This window comes from Myotis daubentonii, chromosome 7 (assembly GCF_963259705.1).
Source record: "Myotis daubentonii chromosome 7, mMyoDau2.1, whole genome shotgun sequence".
NCBI lineage: Eukaryota > Metazoa > Chordata > Mammalia > Chiroptera > Vespertilionidae > Myotis > Myotis daubentonii.
Genome location: NC_081846.1, coordinates 6177330 through 6193772, shown reverse-complemented (window position 1 = coordinate 6193772; position 16443 = coordinate 6177330).

The window sequence follows — 16443 nt, the reverse complement described above, 5'->3', positions numbered from 1 at the left end:
TAAACAGTATTCAATTTTTTTCATAAGGATGAATTTAAATATTTTTACTAATTGAAATGTAAAAATAAAGTAAAACAATCTTTAGAGAGAAGTTATTAACAAATGACTCAATTCTCATTTTTTTCTTCTCCCAAGATTGAAAGTATATGAAAAGCAGATGATGTATCTGACTGAAGCAGGAATCTAGAGTCCCTGTGAGGTGAACGGATGCCTGAAAACACATCTGAAGAGTAGTGTGAAACTGTGATGAATTTATAGAACTTAATTTTCCTCTTGGATCAGATCCCTAGAGAGGTGGGATTAAAAAGTAGTAGAATAGATGACAGTTATAATTGCCATTTAACTTTTTCCCCCCCACACAAAGTTAACCCAACTCTGAGGACGGAAAGTTGTCATGGCCCTTTAAAGAAGCCCAGCAGGGCCTGTTCGTAGATGGTGATGAGAGAAGGTGCCTGTGCCGGAGGCTAAATCAACACTTAGCTTCCTTCATCAAGGAAGTCTCGCTGTAGCAGCTGGTTAGTGCTAGAACTGGTTTTCATCTAGCACGAGCTCGGTCTTTTTGGATTGGTTGCAGATAGTTCATGGGCCATACTTTGAATAGCCTGCTCTAAGCAACAGTAGTAAATGTTGGTATTTTATAACTGTTTACATTTCCTCTGTTTTGAATTTTCAGTTTGATATCTGACTTGGGAACCTCCTTATTCAATGTTGTGTAAACAATTATTCTTTAATTTCAAATTGTATTAAAATTAAGTTATTCAACTTCCAGTTTGGGAAATTACCAGTTTATACTGTTATGAAAGTTTAAAAAACTTTAATTGTAAATTTCACACCAATTACAACTGCCCTCCAACTTAGCTTTCATTAAATATTCATGTTGCTTGAGGCATATTGAATGACATTGTTATGAAACCTTCAGTAACAAAACTTGTTACATCAGCTTAATGATCCTTTTGGTTAAAAATTATAAGGCACTTTTGTTTACATTTGTGGTTGTCTGTTGTTCTAAAGTATTTCTAAATGTATTATTCATAAAAGCAGACCTTGCCTGGAGGCTCTAGCCTTTGACCCACATCATCTTTGAACTTCTTTCCCAATGCAGACGTGTTTATTAGATCTTGTCTTTTGAAAAAGTCACACGTTTTTGTGAACAAGGTCTATTCTGTAGTAATAATAGATATTTTAAGGAAATGTCAGTGAACGGCAGAGTATTACATTACTATAAAGACAAATAAGGAATTCTGAGTCGCCACAAATGGTTGAACTGTTTAAAATTTTTTTAATGAATAAAGGAATTTTCAAGAAGTTTATAACCTGGTTGTCAGTTCCCTTTATTTACAGTAGTTATATTCTATGAATTCCCCATAAACAGTGAATCCCGAAACACTGCTTCTAGGAGAAATACAGGGTTAGGTTCCTGAAAGCTCTTCATAACATTTTTGTTCACTGAGCAATATATAACCTTGTTTTATGTGCATTTCTGTTTACAGAGACCTTATTTAATAGTTGGTCATTAACATTGAACCCATAGCTAACAGCACTAGAACTCATGCCTGAATGAAGCTAATCTGATACATGTATTTTTTTCCATAAGCCCTTGTGCATAGGAACACTACATGTATAACAGTTCTGAACTACGAAGTGTTTTAAACAGTAAAATCACCAACAAAAACGCAGAGAACATGACATGAATTAGACCACAAAGAGGACACTTGTCTTCCAGTACGAGAACTAAGAAGGCAGGGTCACCTTGTTCAGCCTTAGCTGGGAACAAGTGTATCGGGCAACTCCACTTTTTCACCATGTGAATGTGTTAGCAAATGACTGAGTGCACCATGCATGTTGATTTTGGGGTTACACACAAGTTTTAGCAAGCAGGTGAGTTTGCAAATAAGGAATCTGAATAAGGAGGGTCAATTGTATATGCTAAATCATGTAAGAAGTATGAAGTATAATGAGAAAAACGGTGTGCAGAGCTTCACAATTGAGAATTTGATGCCTTGGAACTTCCTAATTGTGGACATTTTCTGTTCTATATCTTTTTTTCTTCTGGAACATACACATTCCCAAGTTTTCTCTTCAGCCCCAGTTTTTCTCTTGGGCACTGAAATGCTACATATTCTCTTCTTTTGGGAAATAATGGCGTACCCTCAAATGTAAAATAGCTCTAAAATCATAATCATATTTTCCCTTTCTGTATCACCTCCTCACCCAAACTTCCGTAGTTAACACATCATGTTCCCTCCCTTAGTTAACACATCACAACTGGAATTGAGGTGTCAGTCTAAAAATTGTGTTTCCTACCGCACCTCTTCCAGTTAGTCATTAATTTTCATCAGTGATAGCTCCTAATATCTTACAGTCATTTCCTCTTGATTCTTATATTGTGGAAATACAGTTGGGTCCACATTCTTTTACTTGGTAGATTGTCTAGATCAGGGGTGGGCAAACTTTTTGACTCGAGGGCCACAATGGGTTCTTAAACTGGACCAGAGGGCCGGAACAAAAGCATGGATGGAGTGTTTGTGTGAACTAATATAAATTCAAAGTAAACATCATTACATAAAAGGGTACGGTCTTTTTTTTTTTAGTTTTATTCATTTCAAACGGGCTGGATCCGGCCCGCGGGCCGTAGTTTGCCCACGGCTGGTCTAGATCATCTAGTAGTGAGGGGTCAGCAAATTTTTTCTATAAAGGGCCAATTATTAAATAGTTTAGGCTTTGCAGGCCAGAAAGCTTCTTATCACTACTCAATTCTGCTGCTGGAGCATGAAAAAGCCATAGGCAATATGCAAAAATGAATGGGTGTGCCAATAAAACTTTATAAAAACAGACAATGGGCTGCATTTTTGTTTCCTGACTCTGGTCTAGATCATCAGGATGATACTCTAACTGGTTCTCCTAGTTCTAGCATGACTGAGATGGGAGGAGAGGCCAGGAAGGGACAGGGCAGTGAGCCTCATCTGACTAACAAGCAGACCTTCAAAAGGCAGAGGGCTGAGAGATGGTTGTTGGATACAGCGATTTCTCTGTCATCATGAGTTTGTAAGTAGCTGAGAAAATAGTGAGAAAGTAGAGGCCACAGGTATATTTCCAAGAAATGTACGGGGAGTGGGGGAAGGGAGAGGAGAACAATAGTTTGTAGAGTGTTTTGGAAAATGTTTTAGTAGGCAAAGAGGAGGAGTCCACATGGCAGCAGCAATTGAAAGGCACAAGCGTGCAAAATGACTAATGGTTAAAAATGCCAGAGAGAGTGATGAGATCACAAGCACAATTGGAGGAGGCAACCTCGATTAGAATAAGTAAAACCATTTTTTCCTGACAGACAAGAGAAGATTTCATGTAGTTGTCTGCTGAGAGTAATGGGTGTGGAGGTGGGTGTGCCTTGAAGAGTGAAAATTTGGCAAAAAGTGAGGAACAGAAGAGTCCTTGAATAGTGTTGGTCAAATAAGTGTAGCTTATCTGACAATCTATCAGGCGAAACAGATATTAACTACCAAACATCTCCATTTGCGATTGAAGAGCCTCTTTTGTAAAGTGTGCAGCCAAATAATTTTTGTACTAATTTACAGTCTCTGCCTGTATTTTTTTCCCTTTTAGAGCAGGAGACTGCTTCTTTGCATCAGGGGAAGTAGAGTAGCACTCAAAAGAATTTTAAAAAATTCCACTGGGGCCTTAATTTGCAAATACTTAAATCTATTGAGAAACACAGAGTTTGGAAAGAATGGAAAAGTCTCAGGAGATAACAAGGAGAAAGAGATCTTATACGTCTTACAACAACAAGAACTTTGCTCACTTCCCCAGTATACATATGTGGAGAATTGCTGGACCTTGTAAATAATGGTTCAATGCTGTGAATGTGGCTTCTAGGACTAAGGTAGAAGCAAAATTGTTATGTGGGGCAAACTTTGCCTCTGGAAGGAGCATGGCATCAGAGGGAGAAATAGCATTGAGTCTGAGAAGACTCATATGGGCCTTATTAGATCTTTTTTTTTTTTTTTTACTTTGGACAACATCCTCATGAACAGAAATGTTCTCACTAGAAAAACAACCCTGGAATTCATAGACCTGGTTCTCACAGAGAAGGGGGTTGGCTATCGTTAGCGGGTTGGCCACTCTCCAGTGTCTCCACCAATGGGAGACTTACTTTCAGAGACTTGCACTGTAGTTGTCTGCTTTCAGCTTCTTCCCCAGGGATATAGGTGAAGTTATTCTATGAGAACCAGCTCTTGTACCTGAGAAGGGACTGGGGAGATCAGGCTCCCCAAATAAAGGATCAGTAGTCCTCTTTGTAGCCCTGTAAGCTTCATACCTTTATTAGAAATCGCCATTCGATTCGAATACGACACACTCTGATGCTCATGGGCCATCACTGTCTTGAAGATGTTTCCTTGATCAAACATCACTGGCATGGCTTTCTGCAGGGATCTCTGAGCCTGACCAGGCGTTGGGCTCCAGAACCAGCTGACGGCACTGTCACCACATCCTCATCTTCAGGGCAGGAGAAGATAGAAGTCCCAGCTCAAGCAAAGAGAGCACATTTCCCCTTCTTCTGCCTTTTTGTTCTGTGGACCTCAACGAATTGGATGTGCCCACCGGCGTTGGTGAGCTTGATCTACTTTATTTGGTCTACCAGCTCTAACACTAATCTCTTCCAGACTCACCTAGAACTGTTTCACCAGCTATTGGGCATCTTTTAACCCTGTCAAGTTCACACAAAGTATTAACCACCACAGCCCTTTCCATATTTTCTGATACCTTCCCTACTTACCAAAATTTTTTCCGTAAGAATAGAAAAGTTCCAATATTTTCCATATACATGGTTTCCTCACTACAGAGAGAGAAGGGGGGGGGGGGCGGAAGGGATTGGGGAAGAGCGGAAAAGAGAGAAAGAGAAAGAGAGAGAGAGAGAGAGATTCTATCTTCTTACTTTATGGAAAAGTAAAAGTTTTACTTATGGTAAACATCGATCTCTGAACTTATAGAAATCAATTAAGTACTTTCCTTTAATATATATTATTACTGAGAAAACTGTTGAAGAATCTCTAATGGGGAGGGTGGTACAAGATCTTATTCAGAATCATATGAATAATCTCTCACCTGTGGGTCCTATGCCAACCCGATGCTGTGGTCGTCCAACTTTCAGAGTAAACAAAAAAAAGAGAGGATTATTTTATAATTAGTCAAAAGGATTTCCACCCTCTGTGGTTCACCACTAGAATTTAAATTTACTGATTGTAATACCCCTTTGAAAGGCCAAAAGAAAGATATATGCTAATTATACCAATATTTCTAACCAGATGGTAAAATGTAACTAGGTCACCAATTACAGGCAGAACTTGAAGTCCACAGTCACTCTAGCTATACTGAATAGTGAGCGCATGAGTACAAAATGTTATGTGAAGCAAATTATAAGCTATAAACTTGAACAAATAGAACAACCGTTTCTCCATGTTATATAAGGCATGTCATAGCCCTTCTTTCCCCTGTAAATCATCATCATGACTAAATCCATGTGGCTTCATGACGTTCCCGGGTTATGATTGAATTAACTGCCTATATGCTCACACAGAGTCAAATTCTATGGCTGAGACACTCTGATTTATTTGTTTCTTCCTCTGAAAGAAGCTGTTAGCCCAATTTATTAACAACGTGATTGGCTTTTTAATTGGGACTCGCACAAAAAGGCTTCTGAAGGAACTGAATATGTAAGCCCTCACAGACTGAAGACCATTGAAAACAAATTAAAAGGGGAGAAAAAGAGTGGGGCCCTTTAGTTAGAGGCCTTTTTGGCTGCTTTAACCTGTGTGAACATCAATTACTTCTTTCTTTTACAAAACAGCGGTAATCAGCTGTTTGCTTCTTTGATTAGTTCTGGTCCTAACTCATTTAATACCAATGATTAAGCCTGGGATCCTGCAAATAAACCTGTCTCCTTTCCCCCCAGAAATAGAATGATTGCAGTGGCCAATGGCTGGGGTCTTTTCTGTAACTACATTTGTAAAAGATTTAATGACCTTGGCTCTGCTCCAGTGGCCCAAACAACACGCTCAACAGTCCCCCCCAACATCGTGTCTACGTTTCAGTTTCATTTGGGAAGGTCTTGACAGTCTGTGTTTATAAAATGGGTGTTTGTGTGTCGATATAAAAAATATTGCCTGTGGGTGTGTCTGTATTCAGAGATATAGAAGGTATAAATGAAAGGGGGAAGAATAAAGTTTGCTAAAGGCCCGTTATGGATTAGGAATTAGACTTGATTCTTTCATTCATGCGATTCCATCTCATCTTCACAAGGACCCTGCAAGTCAAAGGTGAGCTTCATTGTGTCGGTGAGGAAGCGATGTCTCCTCGAGGTGAAGGACTTGTTCAGCGCTCCCTCACGCCGGGACCTGCGCACCAGCCCACCTGGCTTCAATCGCCTTCCCTCTCCTTCCCATCCCACCAGATTTGAATTACATTTTCCAGGATTAATTTAAAAACCAGAAGAGAGTGATTGGAAGCGGTAGCATTAAAAAAAATGTTTGGGTAAAATGTTAACATAAATGTTGGATTAAAAACTAAACGTATCGTAAAGTCAGCGAGGTGAGGATAGAATGATCTAACTCAGTGTTCACAGCATCTCGGGTGTAGAGTTTGCTGAGTAGGAAAGAGAAAGGTGAACGGTCGCTGGTGTTTCCTACTCGGTCCGTTGTGCTCTGCAAGTAGGTATTGAACAGAGACCTGGACTCACGCCCAACGTGCTCCATGTGACGGAGAAGCTGGTATGAAGGAGGCGTCCATGGTCCTTTACCTCCCATGTCTGAGAACAGGCCTCCTCAGAGACCTCCTCCCGGCAGAATCGCTCCGGGGCAGGAAGTGCCTGGCTCCTTCAGAGAAGAGGAGGATCTCGGAGGGAGCTGAGCCCGGAGGCTGGAAAGGTGGGCCGGGGCCATGCGAACCAGCTTGGTTTTTACTTCCAGGTCATGGGGTACCACTGGAGAGGCCCATGGAAGCCTATTTTGTGTTTTAGAAAGGTCATTGGACACAGTGGGGAGGACACATCGAAAGGGGGTACACCACAAAGGGTTATTTTGGGTGTCCTGCCATGAGATGGTGGTGGCTGAGGAAGCTGAGGGAAGCAGACAGTGCAAGCGAGGCCAGGGGGTGGGAACTTGGAGGGCGCGGGAAGGATTCGCAGCTCTCTCTTGAGCGCCGTTAGAAGACTGTCTGCTTAGCAGCATGGGGAGCACGGAGGAGAAGCACTCCTGCGGGGAAGGTGCGTTTCGCTTTGGCTGTGTTGACTGTGGTGCTGGCTTTTGATCATGTGGCTTTGGAGCTCAAAGGCGTGGCCAGCCATGACATATAAGCTGAGATGCTGTTGCCCAGCCAGTGTGTCTCAGTGGGTTGAGCGTCGGCCAGGAACCAGGAAGGTCACCGGTTCGATTCCCATCAGGGAACATGCCCAGGTTGCAGGCTCAGTCCTCAGTGTGAGGCGTGCAGGAGGCAGCTGGTGGATGATTCTCTCTCTCATTGCTGTTTCTCTCTCTCATTGCTGTCTCTCTCTCATTGCTGTCTCTCTCTCTCTCTCTCTCTCTCTCTCTCTCTCTCTCTCTCTCTCTCTCTCTCCCTTCCTGTCTCTGAAATCAATAAAAACATTTTTTAATTGAGGTGTTGTCACTGCATAGGCGATTGAGTGAGGTGACTAGCTGGGAGTAGGCCAGTGAAATTGAACCGTGCACTACTAGGCCTTCCACAGTTTTGGTTTCGATGTTAGAAACATGTTAACTTGCCTTGAAGCCATGTTTTGGGAGAGGATGGGAAGAGAGAAGTGATTGGATGAAAAATGGAAGAAATTCAGAATGTTTTTTAATAGAATACCCACTACTCATATCAGTAGAGAGGAACAATTAAAACGGTGTTGGGGGGTAAGGCACTTACATGTTCGTGGGTAGCACTGCAGGCCGGGTGGGAGGAAAACCCATCTCCACTGTGAGCACCCCATTTCCTTCTCTTCCCTCTGTCTCCTTCCCGACTCCTTTAATTTTGTGCTCAGGTTCTCATTCTCTTAGGAGAATCTCTTCTCAGAAAGGGTCTGAAATATATTCATGCAAAAGTGAAAATGCCTCGCTGGTGGGCTCAGTGGGTAGAGAATCAGCCTGGGGACCGAAGGGTCTCGGGTTCAATTCCCAGTCAAGGGCATGTACCTGGGTTGGCCTGGCATGCTGGAGGCAACCAATCAATGTGTCTTTCTCCTCTCTCTCTCTCTCTCCTCCCTTCCACTCTCTCTAAAAAATCCATGGAAAACATATCCTTGAGTGGGGATTAACAACAAGGTGAAAATGACTAAGGTAAGCTTTAAAAGTTACCCTTAGTGACAGATTGTATTTTCTGAAAAACAACCACAGAAATATTTATAATCCCTCATGTTCTTCCACAACATTATGACTCCCCTACCCCACCCCCGTCTGTGTGACTGCATGTGTGGTATCATTTGTAAACTCTCAAAAGGCTTGTGAAAAATTAAACAAATAAACAAATGCCAACTAAATCAAACCGGTCAGGCTACATTTATTCTTGGGAAGGTTAGAAATGGAAACAACCTCACTGTGATCTAGCTAGAGTTTTTGTCACCATTTCAAAATGTCTGAGCTTCAAATGTAAATAAATCTTATTCCAGCCCTTGGATGGAAAAAGCTTACATTTGCCTTGAGCTTAGAGTAAAAGCCTATATATTAGATTAATTTCTCTCAAAAATAATTCTGTAGTTTATTCAGGAAGCCTTGTCCAAAATCCATTCTTTAAAAGGGCAAGCCTTTATTAGTCAACCGTCTGAAACCTGCCCAGAAGCTTTGATGCTCTCTTGTGGCTACAAGGTCATCGCAAACACACAGGAATCAATTTGACACCAAAGTGTGCTTAGTCCCCAGGGAACCCAGACCCCCAAGAATATGGTGGGTTCGTTATTGGTACCTTTTAGACTGTGAACAACGAGCCACAGTCTAGACATGTTCTATCATGTACTAAGAGTCCTCTTTTTAAATAACATTTTTATTGAACTATCACTTACACACCATACAATTCACCCATCTAAAGTGTGCGATTCAATGGTTTTTAGGATATTCACATAATTGTGCAACCATCACCACTAATGAATTCCAGAACATTTCCATCTCCCCACAATGAAACCCTGTACCTGTTAGCAGTCACGCCCTATTTTCACACACCATTCTCAGCCCTAGGCAACCACTCAGCTACTCTCGGTCTCTCTGGCTTTGCCTAGTCTGTACATTTCATACAGATGGAATCATAAAATAAACAATATTTCATGACTGGCTTCTCTCACTTAGCATAATGTTTTCAAGGTTCTTCCATGTTGTAGCACACACCGATCGGAACCGCATTCCTTTTCATTGCTGATATTCCATTGTATGGATAGATCATATTTGTTTAGCCATTCATCAGCTGATGGACCTTTGGGCTGTTTGTACTCTTTGGTCATTAAGAATAGTGCTGCTATGGGCAAGTTTTTGTGTTAGACATATGTTCTCATTCCTCTTGGATATATATATAGGGTGTCCCCCTAATTACTTGCAATAGAAAAACCTACTCCAAGAACGTACAAATGTGCAAAAGAGCGTGTGGAGTGTGCGGCAGGAAACAATTAAGCAAATTATGGCCCATCGGTGTGATAAACCAGTGTGCTGCCCTTACAGTGGTAATTGTGATGTGTTCTCTGTGACCTTGGAAAAATTTCTATGATGCATTAAGTGGAAAGACACACAGACACACTCACACACACACAGACACACACACAGACACACACACACACACAGAGAGACACACACACTCACACACACACACACACATACACACTCACACACACACAGACTCACACACACTCACACACACAGACACACTCACACACACACAGACACACTCACACACAGAGACACACGTACACACACACAGACACACACACAGACACACACACTCAGACACACGTACACACACACACTCACTCACACAGTCACACACACAGACACACACACAGAGAGACACACACACACTCACACACACTCACACACAGACACACACACACTCACACACACAGACACACGTACACACACACACACACACACACACACATCTCAACGAGGCTTTAAAACGTAGGAAAAAGCCAAGGGGGCAATCTGTTGGTGTGCTGACCGCCAGCCCCGGCAGGGGAATGGCAGGCGGTACTCTCCGCATGCTCCCCGGTAGCTGCTAGGACAATAAGCGCGCTTTTCTGTATAACCAAGTGTGTAACAGGAAGGGGGCGAAGCAGACCGAGCCGTGGCCCCCAAATGTGAAATGAAAATAGCACCCTGTTCCTAAGAGACTGTGATGATGGGGAAGCGTGTGGGTTTTCAGGGAACTTGCCCGGATCGTTGTGAGCTGTGCCCAAAGCCAGAGGCACCTTCCTGCCAGTCCCAGGGGCGCTTCGCTGCGATTTATTTCTCCAAGGGGTTCGGGGGCGTCTCGGAGGGCAGCTTGGCCCGCGGAAACCTGTGCCCTTGTTCTGCAACAACCTTCCCAGTGCTCGTGCCCCCTCGGCTGTGAAATACCCACAGAATCCCGATCCAGGCCCGTTTCTCTGGGCTTAGAGTTTGTCTGTCTGCCCCATAGATGACCAGGGCGAGGCCCAGGGAGCTCCGACCAGCACGGCCTGAGCCACCCCGCTGGCCGCTCCTTTGGCCGCGCGTCCCCGGGGGTGGGAGGCAGGCGCTCTGGCCGCAGCTCTGCCACGGCTGTCATTTCCAGACAAACCACTAACTGCCAGGAATTCACCGGGAGCTGAGGCGGGCTTTTCTCCCCGGACGCTCCTGAGATGCCGGCAGATGCCTCTCGCCCTGGGCCTGCGCCTGCCCAGCACCCAGTGCTCCTGCCGGCTTCCCAGTGGGCGCCCGGCAGCCCCGCCCGGAAGCACCATGTCCTGGTGGGTTCGGCCCCACAGCCGCGCGGCGATGCTGGCACCGGCTCTGGACACATGCTCCGAGCAGCTGATGGCAAATGTGATAGCAATTTTGCTAAATATAGGGCCTCTCTGCCATTTGCAGAGGGATGGAGAGGAGGCAGCGTGGTCCCTTCTTGGCGATGCCCTCTCATTGCCCGCGGCCGCTGTCCCCACCTCCCCGCCATTACAGTCCCCGCGGCTTCCGGGGACGCCCATACCTTCGCCTTCGGTCTTTGTTCTCGCAGAGAGTGTGGCTTGTGATCATCCCGGCCCTAAATTACATCTCTCCTGGGATCAGAGAAAAGCGGCTTTGTGTCGCTCCCGCCCGCTCAGGACGGGGCCTGTGCTGGGTGCTGGCTGCGCACCCAGGCCCGCCGCTCCGGGGTAAGGAGAGTCTCCCGTGCTCCCCGCGGGACCCTTGTCTCGGCAGGTGGGTGACTGCCCCCCACGGCGCTCAGGGTCCCCGCGCAGTGTCCGGGACGCCAGCCCTGCCCTGTGTGTGTGTGGGGGGACACCCATCTGGGGCTCCAGCGACACTCACCACCCCTCGGGGACTGCGCAGTTGGGCGGCGTGTAGACAGCTGCATGGAGGAGGAAAGAGCCGTGCAGTTCACACAGGATCCCGGAGCAGAGCCGCTGCGGGCCTCTGGGTCACCAGCACCGCAGGGGTCTCTCCCCCGGACGGGCAGTCGGAACCGGGGAGCTGTGCCTCTTCTGCCTTCCTTCCCCCCCAACAGAAGGGTTCCATGAAGGCGAACACACACACACACACACACACACACACACACACACACACACACAGAAACATACACACACAGAGATGCACACACATGCACACAGAGACGCACACAAACACACACGCACAGAAACACAGACACACACAAACACACACATGCACAGACACACATACAGACACACACGCACAGAAACACAGACACATGCACACAGACACACATACACACAGAGAGATGCACACAGAGACACACAAACGCACACGCACAGAAACACAGACACATGCACACAGACACACATACACACAGAGAGATGCACACAGAGACACACAAACGCACACGCACAGAAACACACACACACACAAACACACATATGCACACAGACACACAGACACACACATGCATACACACAGACACGCACACAGACACACACAGAGACACACATATGCACACACAGAGAGACACACATGCGCGCACACACAGACACGCACAGACACACAGATACACACACGCACGCACACACACACACCCATAGAGACACAGACACATACACACAGACACAGACACACACACATAGACACACACACACATGCACAGACACACACACACACACATGCACAAGGGATGCAAGGACATTTCCAAGTTCAAGTCCTCTCCTTGGATTGCACTCCCCATCTCCTTGGGAACATTGAGGAATGTGGGGGTGAGGGGCTGACCTTGGTCTTTGACCTCCCTCCTCAGCTTTGGCCACAGAGAACTGAGCGGGAGGCTTCTGATGAACCAACCCCAGGATGAAGCCACTGATGGGAGTGATGCATTATAGCAAGAGTTATTGAGTCCTTGTTTACCACGGATAATGCAATTCTACGTTTATCGCCCACCTCTAATATCGGCCCCTAGTGGAAGGGGCAGATATGACATTATTCTGGTTTTGATGGTGTTAAGTGAGCTGGCCAAGGCATCACAGCCAATAGGGGCGGAGGCAGGAACCTAGCGCAGGCCGCCCCTGTACCAGTGAGTGCTGGCTCTCTCCCCCTTGGATTGTGAATTTGACTGCAGAGGGACCCACATCTGTCAGGTCTCCTGTTATTTCCACCCGCTTCCCACCTGCAGGAGTGCGAGGGTGCAGATCCCCTCCGTCCAGGGAGCTAACGCACAGCCACAGCATGCACTACACAAAGTGTCCAGCAGGGGCAGGAGAGGCTCCTGTGGTTACAGTTCCTCCACAAACGCTAGAGTCTGCACTGTTTGCACTTCAATTGATAAAAACTGGCAAAATATAAATTTTAATAAAGCTACTATCACAGGCATTATACGGTGATTGCCAATATCGCTTTGCTTTAATAGCATTTAGAAGTTTATACAATTTAAGAAGTGTTACATTATATTTTATATATTTTTATTAAAGTAGTGCATGCAGTCACCATAAAAAGTACAAAGAAACAAAAATTTAAATCAGCTTAGACCCCTATTTTTAGGAATAACCTTGCCAGCACGGCAGTGACTCTTGCTTAATGTACCATAAATACATTCTTGCCACAAAATACTACAGCACAATGTTTAATGATTACATATGATATCATCGTATGGGGATAGCGTTTTTTTAACCAATCTCTATTTTTGAACATTCAATTTTTAAAAACTATTTCCTATGAAAACAATGCAGCCATTATCTTTGAAGGCATATCTTTATGTACATTCATAATTATGTTCTTAAGATAATTTCTTACAAGTAGAATTTCAAGGTCAAAGAATGTGTAAAATATTAGTTCATTTCTTTTCCTTCTGGAAAAATTGTACTAATATTTTAAGGCCTAACAGTTCCTGGGAGTGCCTGCTACTCCACCCTGGCTGCCATTGGGTATTATTAATTTTCAATTAGTTCCCAATTTTATAGAAGAGAAACAATATTTTGTTTTCTTTTCTATTTCGCTTATCACTTTGAGGCCAAGCATCTTTTCGCGGTTTATCAGCCATTTTTATTTCTCCTTTTATTACATTTGAGAAGCAAGATTTCAAAAAAGAAGTGATTCCGTCTAAGCAATACCAAATACCCTAACAATAGATTAACAACAAAAGGAGCTTTAGATTATTTTTTTCTGGGGTTGTCCTCCTCTATTTAGATGCCTCGGCTATAGGATTTGGGGGTTGAAGGGCACCCTCATGCTTGACAGCTAGGCATGGCGTTGGTCAGCTCTGAATGGACGTGGACATGGTGAGCACTAAATGACCATTTGCAGAAATGTGCCCACGAAGGACTAATCAGGCTCAAAGCAGACCTTATTCTGACCTGACTCCAAAGTAAAATGCTGAGTCACCAGGGTATTTGTGGCTACAAAAGCATCATTGGCAAGTGGTCTGGGGCTCTCCAGTTCAGTCCTACATGTAATTGAATTAGAGACCCACGCTCTTTCTCCAAGGAAACTGGTGTTCCAAATCCTGCCTTTGATATTGGATAGTATTAAACAGGATTTCAGCTAGTGAACCAAGTTTCTATCGGTAAAAAAAAAGTCAAGGAAAAAATGTCAAGTGATAAGCATGAAAGAGGAATAATATCGTCATTCTCTATCTAACTAACTTAATAATTGGACACAAACAGCGAGAATAGCTCTGCGAATCAAATACAAATGTTCTGTCCTGAGAAGTTAAAGGTTCGTGCATTTTGCACATTTGCAAAATGCACATTTCAGATGGGGACAAGAATAGGCAGAAAGCCCTGTGGAAACGTGCAGATGTCTTATGTCAAAAAGGGAAGAACCTGGCCAAACTGGCGTGGCTCAATGGTTGAGCGTCGACCTATGAACCAAGAGGTTACGGTTCGATTCCCGGTCAGGGCACATGCCCGGGTTGTGGGCTTGATCCCCGGTGGGGGGCTTGCAGGAGGCAGTCGATCCATGATTCTCTCTCATCAGTGATGTTTCTCTCTCTCTCCCCATCTCCCTTCTTCTCTGAAATCAATAAGAATATTTTTTTAAAGAAAGAACCTATTTCTGAAAGGCCAGGATAGTGCCAGCTGTTACTCCCCTGTGCGCAGTTGGTATATTTTCCAGAATTTGAAAATTGCCATTTGCAATGGGAACATGCACTTCCAGTCCCATTTTGAAATAACTACCTAACTTCATTGAAACCTTTGTGAGATCGAATAGGGTTCCGATGAGGGAGTTTTTGTTCCCTGGGTATAGAAATTCCTGCTGTAGATATTTAAAAAGCATCTCAATCTCCACAGCAGTGCCAGCCAGCATGAGCGTCGCCGTGGCAGTACTCACAGGCCTCGTTCTCTCTCCTGGCGGGAATCACAGTGAAGTGAACATGCCGTGTATCACTGTCTCTCTCTGTATGTAAGAGCTGATGAAATCATTTGGTTCCATTATATCTAAACCCAATAACAAGAAGGTAGATAAGTAGTGGTTAGAAAGCCCAGTAGTTAAAACATAATATAGACCTTCTTTTGAGCAGGTAGGAAGGGGTCTGGAATGGTTATAGCACAATACCCCATACCCACTTTAAAAAGAAGATGCTAGTTCAGAGAAAGGTCAAAGTAATTCTACAGACATATAGAAGCCATTAAAATATTGGTCTCTAGTGAGTAGATCTTCATTCCAAATCAACTCTTTGAGATCTGATGGCTTTTCTACAGTCATGAATGTTGGATCACAACTTAGGTTTATTGTTTTTCTCTTAGTGCCTTTCCCTTAGACACCGAGAGAAACTTTTCATTTGCATCCCGCCCTCGGTTTAGGTGAGAATGCTCCTTAGGCTGTTTAATTTTACATCAAAAAGAATTTCTTTGAAATATAGTGTAAAATTCTCCTATCGTTTATATCAGGTATTAGGCCATTTTTCCTAAATTGTTTTTACTTCCTTTTCAAATATCATCAGAGAGCCACTCCTTGCCATTTGCATAACCTTTTCCGAGGAGGAGTTTATGGATTAGCAATGGTTTATGTATAAAATGGGCATTAAAAACAGCAGCTCTTCACATAGCTAAGGTAAAAAGAGTTACGTAAGGCCCTCAGTACAATGGCAGGCCCAATGCTATTAAGAGTTAGTGTTTTTATTTTTATTCAATATACTGTAAAAATCTATGCTAATGAAATCTCCAATAGATTCTAAGTATCTGCCCAGCTGTTGAGAATTGAATAATAAAAAAATAAAACCATTGGAGGCACAAAATAACAATTACTGACCCTTGATTTGGTATTTACTTAGGGGTTATTCTAAGCAAAGGACAATGTTAAATGAATGACTGTACTTCTAGGGCAGAAGATTTTGAGCAAAAAGAGTGTGGGGTGCAGACATTTACCCACGTCACCAGAAGGCAGACCCCCTTAGCTGTGGGAGGGTCTCCTGATATCATTGTCTGTTCAAGGCCCTGGAGGAGGGGGTGTAGGAAGTGTGTGTGTGCCATAAACACTGTCGACCACTCCTCTTCTTCCTACTAATGCAGCCTGGCGAGCAGGCTGCCAGTCCTTCCGCAGGGCCAGCCCTCCATGTCCCAGGAGGTGAATCAAGGCTCCACTCCCCTTCTCAGACTGGCTTAGAAAGAGTGAGTCATCCAGTTCTTGCTGATGCCACCACAGCCAAAGGCCGCTGTGGCTTTCTGGGGAAATCTATCTGGGACTTAAAAAGTGACACAAGAAAGAGTGCTTGTCCTCAACCTTCGGACATTAATGTGTAAAGATGTCACGATTAGAGCCATAACAACCGCGTTTGAACATGAGTGAACGAACCCTTCCCGCT